This window comes from Pongo abelii, chromosome 5 (assembly GCF_028885655.2).
Source record: "Pongo abelii isolate AG06213 chromosome 5, NHGRI_mPonAbe1-v2.0_pri, whole genome shotgun sequence".
NCBI classification, from domain to species: Eukaryota; Metazoa; Chordata; class Mammalia; order Primates; family Hominidae; genus Pongo; species Pongo abelii.
The window spans coordinates 27,501,831-27,507,830 of NC_071990.2; the positions used below are offsets into that span (position 1 = coordinate 27,501,831).

General features: G+C 43.8%; 1 non-coding gene across 1 annotated transcript; it reads left to right on the forward strand.

The window, feature by feature from the left end:
• Positions 1-5,927: 5,927 nt before the first annotated feature.
• Positions 5,928-6,000, forward strand: TRNAT-CGU (transfer RNA threonine (anticodon CGU)). The gene has a single exon. It is a non-coding gene; the product is annotated as a tRNA-Thr (tRNA).

Below are 6,000 nucleotides of genomic sequence, written 5' to 3' on the forward strand. Positions count from 1 at the left end.
GTGGATACATTCTGTTTTGGGGTAAATAACTATGAGGCATAAAACTGTGTAAAGCACAGCCACTCAAAGTGTGGTCTGCAACCCAGTGCTAATTTATAAATGTTAGTTACTAGTCTGGTCTGTTTTAAGATATGGAGCTTATGCCAGAAGGCAAATCAACTATATCACTAAGCATCTTTAGTTCCATTGACTGACTGATTATTGTAGGAATAGTTTCTTAGTGAAGGCAGCAGTGCATTTAATTATACTTTGGTGCAAGCTTATCTTTTTGTAGACCAGTAACTGGTGTTCCCTGCACAATTTTGCACACCACTAGTATTAGAGGGATATTCCAACACTTGTATGGAAGTCAGCATTTTTTTTTTTTTTTTAGGATGGAGTCTCACTCAGTTGCCAGGCTGAAGTACGGTGGCGAGATCTTGGCTCACTGCAGCCTCCGCCTCCCGGGTTCAAGTAATTCTCCTCCCTCAGCCTCCCGAGTGGCTAGGACTACAGGTGCATGCCACCACGCCCAGCTAATTTCTGTATTTTTAGTAGAGACAGGGTTTCACCATGTTGGCCAGGATGGTCCCCATCTCTTGACCTCGTGATCCACCCTCCTTGGCCTCCCAAAGTGCTGGGATTACAAGCGTGAGCCACTGTGCCCAGCCCAGCATATGTATTTTTAAAAGAGAATTCATTTTATTGGTATAATTAGAAAAATATTTATGAAACATTATTTATGTATAGTTCATGAAGTCTCCAAGAAAAACAAACTGGGATAACAAAGCCAGAAAATATCACTCCAGCCTTATCAGGCTATTTAGAATGAACCAAGCTATTGCTTAAAGCCAGAAGCTGCATCGCATTCTTCCCCAGGCCAGATGCCTCTTCACCCTTTTTTGACAGAAGGTGAGCCTTCTATATACTAGTCTCACTGAGATGCATCTATTGGGAAGAACCTAGACTTCCTCCGTCATAGCAGTTTATGGCAAACCTATTCATACTCTTCCTTGCAGTGGTAGTGCTCCCAATATGAGAAAATAAAAAATATCTTGAGGTAAATACTATTTTTTATCAGCTACTCAGCCTTCAACTTATCCTATCAATCAAAGTTTATGAAGTATTGGTCGAGTGCGGTGGTTTACGCCTGTAATCCCAGCACTTTGGGAAGCTGAGGCGGGCAGATCACCTGACGTCAGGAGCTCGAGACAGCCTGGCCAACATGACGAAATCCTGTCTTTACTAAAAATACAAAAATTAGCTGGGCATGGTGGCGGCACCTGTAATCCCAGCTACACTGGAGGCTGAGGCAAAGGAACCGCTTGAATCCGGGAGGCAAAGGTTGCAGTGAGCAGAGATCGCCCTACTGCATTCCAGTCTGGGCAACAGAGCAAGATTCTGTCTCAAAAAAAAAAAAAAAAAAAAGTACAGAAATTCATCACCCAACAAACTCCTGGAAGGTATCACTATAATTATAAGAACAATCAGATAATGCAGCTCATTCTGCATTTGCACTTCCAGATCCATTATCTGCCTTTCTTCTCCCTGGAAATAAATCACTTGGCCCCTGGCTCCCGTTTGGATTCAGCCAATGGAAGACAGCAGCAGGAGATAAGAGGGCACAAAGAAAGAGAGGCAGGTGCATGTACAGTATTTCTCCTACTTGCGCCCTGACAGCCTGTGTTCCTCCCATGGGCACAGCTCCCAGTGGGTGGTTCCTCTCCCGTTGCTGGAACTCTTGCTAAATTCTGGCAATTCTGCCCCTTCCCTTTTCCCTTAATGCCTAGGAATAGTGAAGACCCCCACTGTTCTGATCCCTGAAGATTTCCTCACATCTTCTTGGTTCCCTTGATTCTATAAAGAAGCCCTCCAATAATCTTTCCTCAATCGACCTGATGAATATAACCAGATTTACCCAAGCCCACTTCTGATCCTTACTCTCCTGACCGCGGTGTGGGGAGGCACTTCAACGATGGAGCCTAGGCCAGGCGCGGTGGCTCACGCCTGTAATCCCAGCACTTTGGGAGGCCGAGGCAGGCGGATCACGAGATCAGGAGATCGAGGTCATCCTGGCTAACACAGTGAAACCCCGTCTCTACTAAAAAATACAAAAAATTAGCGGGGCGTGGTGGCGAGCGCCTGTAGTCCCAGCTACTCGGGAGGCTGAGGCAGGAGAATGGCGTGAACCCGGGAGGCGGAGCTTGCAGTGAGCTGAGATCGCGCCGCTGTACTCCAGCCTGGGCTCCGTCTCAAAAAAAAAAAAAAAAAAAAAAAAAAGATGGAGTCTATAAGAGCATCAAGATCCATGGCCTGAATAGTAACTTCCTGCACTTGTGATTTTCCCTCTTAAACATAACTCTGAAATTAGAAATCAGTATAATGGGTGCTCTGAAAGCACTCATTAAAACATTCTAATTAGGCAAAGGTATATATTACAATAGAAGGAAGTAGGAATTTTTTTTTTTTTTTTTTTTTTTTTGAGATGGAGTTTCACTCTTGTCACCCAGGCTGGAGTGCAATGGTGTAATCTCAGCTCACTGCAACCTCTGTCTCCCAGGTTCAAGCAGTTCTCCTGTCTCAGCCTGCTGAGTAGCTGGGATTACAGGCGCACGCCACCGCGTCTGGCTAATTTTTTGTATTTTCTTTTTCGTTTTGAGACGGAGTCTCGCTCTGTTGCCAGGCTGGAGTGCAGTGGCCTGATCTCAGCTCACTGCAACCTCCGCCTCCCGGGTTCAAGCGATTCTCCTGCCTCAGTCTCCCGAGTAGCTGGGATTGCAGGCACGAACCACCATGCCCAGCTAATTTTTGTATTTTAGTAGAGACGAGGTTTCACCATGTTGGCCAGGATGGTCTCCATCTCTTGACCTCGTGATCTGCTCGCCTCGGCCTCCCAAAGTGCTAGGATTACAGGCATGAGCCACCACCCGGCCATTTTTTGTATTTTCAGTGGAGACAGGGTTTCACCATGTTAGCCAGGCTGGTCTCGAACTCCTGACCTCAGGTGATCCTCCCGCCTTGGCCTCCCAAAGTGTTGGGGTTACAAGCGTGAGCCACTGCTTCCTACCGGAAGTAGAAATTAATAACAATAAAAACAATAAAGTTAATTGTTTAATCTAGTGTCACAGAGTCAAAGGGACAGATCTTACATTTACTAAATCCTGAATTATTCAGCTCCTCAAATCACATTTATTAGAAGGTTAAACCAAATACAAAGAAATATTACTTTAGCATATTTTATTTTTTTATAATTTAGAAAGTATTACAATATAATCATTTGACTTATAGATAAATTCAAAAGTCAACCAATAGTCATCAGTATGCTGATTTATTTCCTTCTAAGATTTTGCTATGCAAATACACTGAGAATGAAATTGTGATCCTTAAGTTTTGCCCTCTGCTTTGTTCACTCAATGGTAGTTCATGAACTTTCTCTGTATTATTAAATGCAGGTTTCTTCTAAAAATCTGTAAGAGCTGCATGATATTCCATATGGATATGGTACGGTCTGATAAGCTTGCACCAAAGTATAATTAAATGCACTGCTGCCTTTACTGAGGAACTTTTCCTACAATCAGTGAGTCAATGGAACTGAAGATGATTAGTGATATAGTTGATTTGCCTTCTGGCACAAGCTCCATATACAATATATGCCTATACGCATACATATATATGTACCTACATATACCTATATATAGTATATAGTATACAATGTGGTGTTCATAAGTTGAAAGGTGGATCATTACCTATTTTCTAAAATCCAGATTCACAACCAGAGACTTGAGCCTGGGAGATGGCAGTGGAGTCAGGGCATCTTTGGGAATGTGGCTAACAAATTTGGTAGAGGAAATGTGTATAGGAACAGGCTACCTATCCACTCCTAATTCCTGCCCTTCAGCATTCTCCCTTTCATCTTTATTATTTTTCCTTTATGTCTCTGTTTTCTCACCACTGTCCCCTTCCCTCCACCCCCTAACTTATGAGTCTTCTCTAATTCTGAAAGAGCCCAGGTTGAGAAAAGCTCTGTAAAAGAGGCCATACCTAATTTTTTCAAGAACCGAAGGTCTGTTTTATCTTCAGGCTCCAGACACCCTCCATGTAAGTTCCCTGGTGCAAGCCTCTGCTGACTTGTGGAAAACGAAGTGAGAAGTAAGAGATATTAAGGCTGGTACTTTTCCAGAATTTCAGTCCTTGCAGACCCTCGCGTAGCTGCCAAAACACTTGCGATATAATAGTGTGTTTGCAGGTTAAGTATTGTGTCACAAGTGCCTTATGTGGTAGAGATTTGAATGCATGCCCTGCCTACTCTTAACTACTGTGTACTCCTTGAGATAAAGAAGTGACATCCATAGTACATTTCCCATAATGATTGCTCATGCATTACTGAATACTGTATTAAATGAATACCTTTAAGAAGCAGAAGTCTTAATCTCAGCAGACAAGGAAAGAAAGAGAGCCCACTGAGATACCTTAAGAGCATTAAAAAAAAAACACCAAAAAAAAATTAGACTCAAGTGATTCCTCTGAACATAGTAGACCTGTGTTTCACTGAGGTTATACTTTTCTTTAGGCACTAGAAATCAGGAGGCGAACACTGTACCTAAACATAAAACGACATTCTCAAAAACTGTCCTGCACAGGCTTGTTGGGACTTCACGATCCTTCTTGGACCTGCAACCCCCTCTTCTCTGGTACTCGGGTGATGACAAGGAGCTTCAGGAGAAAGGGTCCCTTCTACCCAGGCAAGTTTAGGATTTTGAAAAATCGGAAAAAAACAACTGGCTCCTCTGGGAGGCGAGCCTTTGATTCTAAGAAGTTCAGGATGGAGAACAGTGGAAAAATTGACCTTGGATTCTCTCCGCTCTCACTCTCTGCCGCATTCATAAGCCCCTCCATTTCTTGTTTTGTTTTCCTATTGTTTGCGTTTATACTACTTCCGGTCACACGGGCATTATTTTGCCGGTATTTGCGGAATGAAGGTGGGGATGCGGAATGTGTGATTGTTTTACCCTTCAAGACCTTTTGGAGAGCTGGCTGGATTGCTCTTAAACAGCAGATTTCACAGCCTCTCTTCTGGAAGGGAGAGCTGCGTCCTCGGGATAAGACAGGCGCATAGAGCCTGGATTCCCCACGTCCCAACCAGTGGCTCTCATTTTTTTCTGAGTTGTTTTAATGTTACTTGTATTTGTCAGTAGTCGAGGACTTTTTAAATTTTTATTTATTTTATTTTTTTAAGGGATACTTACTGTTTCTTTATGAGCACAGGGCCCCCGACTTGGGACAGGAGACTTAAGATTTATGGTTCGGTTTACTTTTTTACATCGGTCTGCTTGTCCAAGCCGAGTCTCAAATAGCTTTTCTCATGCCCCTCCCAGCCCCTTTCCCCTTGTGGAAGAGAACAAATTTTTGGTTTCTTTGCCACAGCGCCGTTGGACGGAACTCTTTTATTTGGATTTCGGTGTCGCTCAGTGGAGAAGCAGAAACACGGCAAGGATTTACTCCCTGGGTGGAGGATCCAAAATGATACAATCTTAAAGACGACTCGAGCAGGCGGAGCCTCTCTTGGGCTTCCGTCCCCGGGAGGTGCTTCACTGCCCGCTTCCTGACTGTCTCACCCTTACCCTCACCTATCAGTATGGCTCTTTTGATTTATGATTTGGGGGAATCTGAGACAGATGAAGGCACTTTTCCCCCAAGGCGCTAAGAACTGAAGTCCAGAATATCTGGGCGTTAAGCAGCGTGAAAAGTACTGCAGACAGTGGGGCGTGGCTAAAAATGGCAAAAAGCTAATTGGAGGGGATGCTAAAACTATTAGAGAATGCAGGAATTTGTGTTGTTTGACCATAGGCCAGAAAATTGGAAGAGGGAGGAAAGTGAAAAATCAGCAACAAAACTGAGTTGAGAGTGAAATTAGGTTTGGTAAGAAGAAGTAAGCTGAATTTTAACCTGGCCCTGTAGCTCAGGGGTTGGAGCACTGGTCTCGTAAACCAGGGGTCGTGAGTTCAAATCTCACCAGGGCCT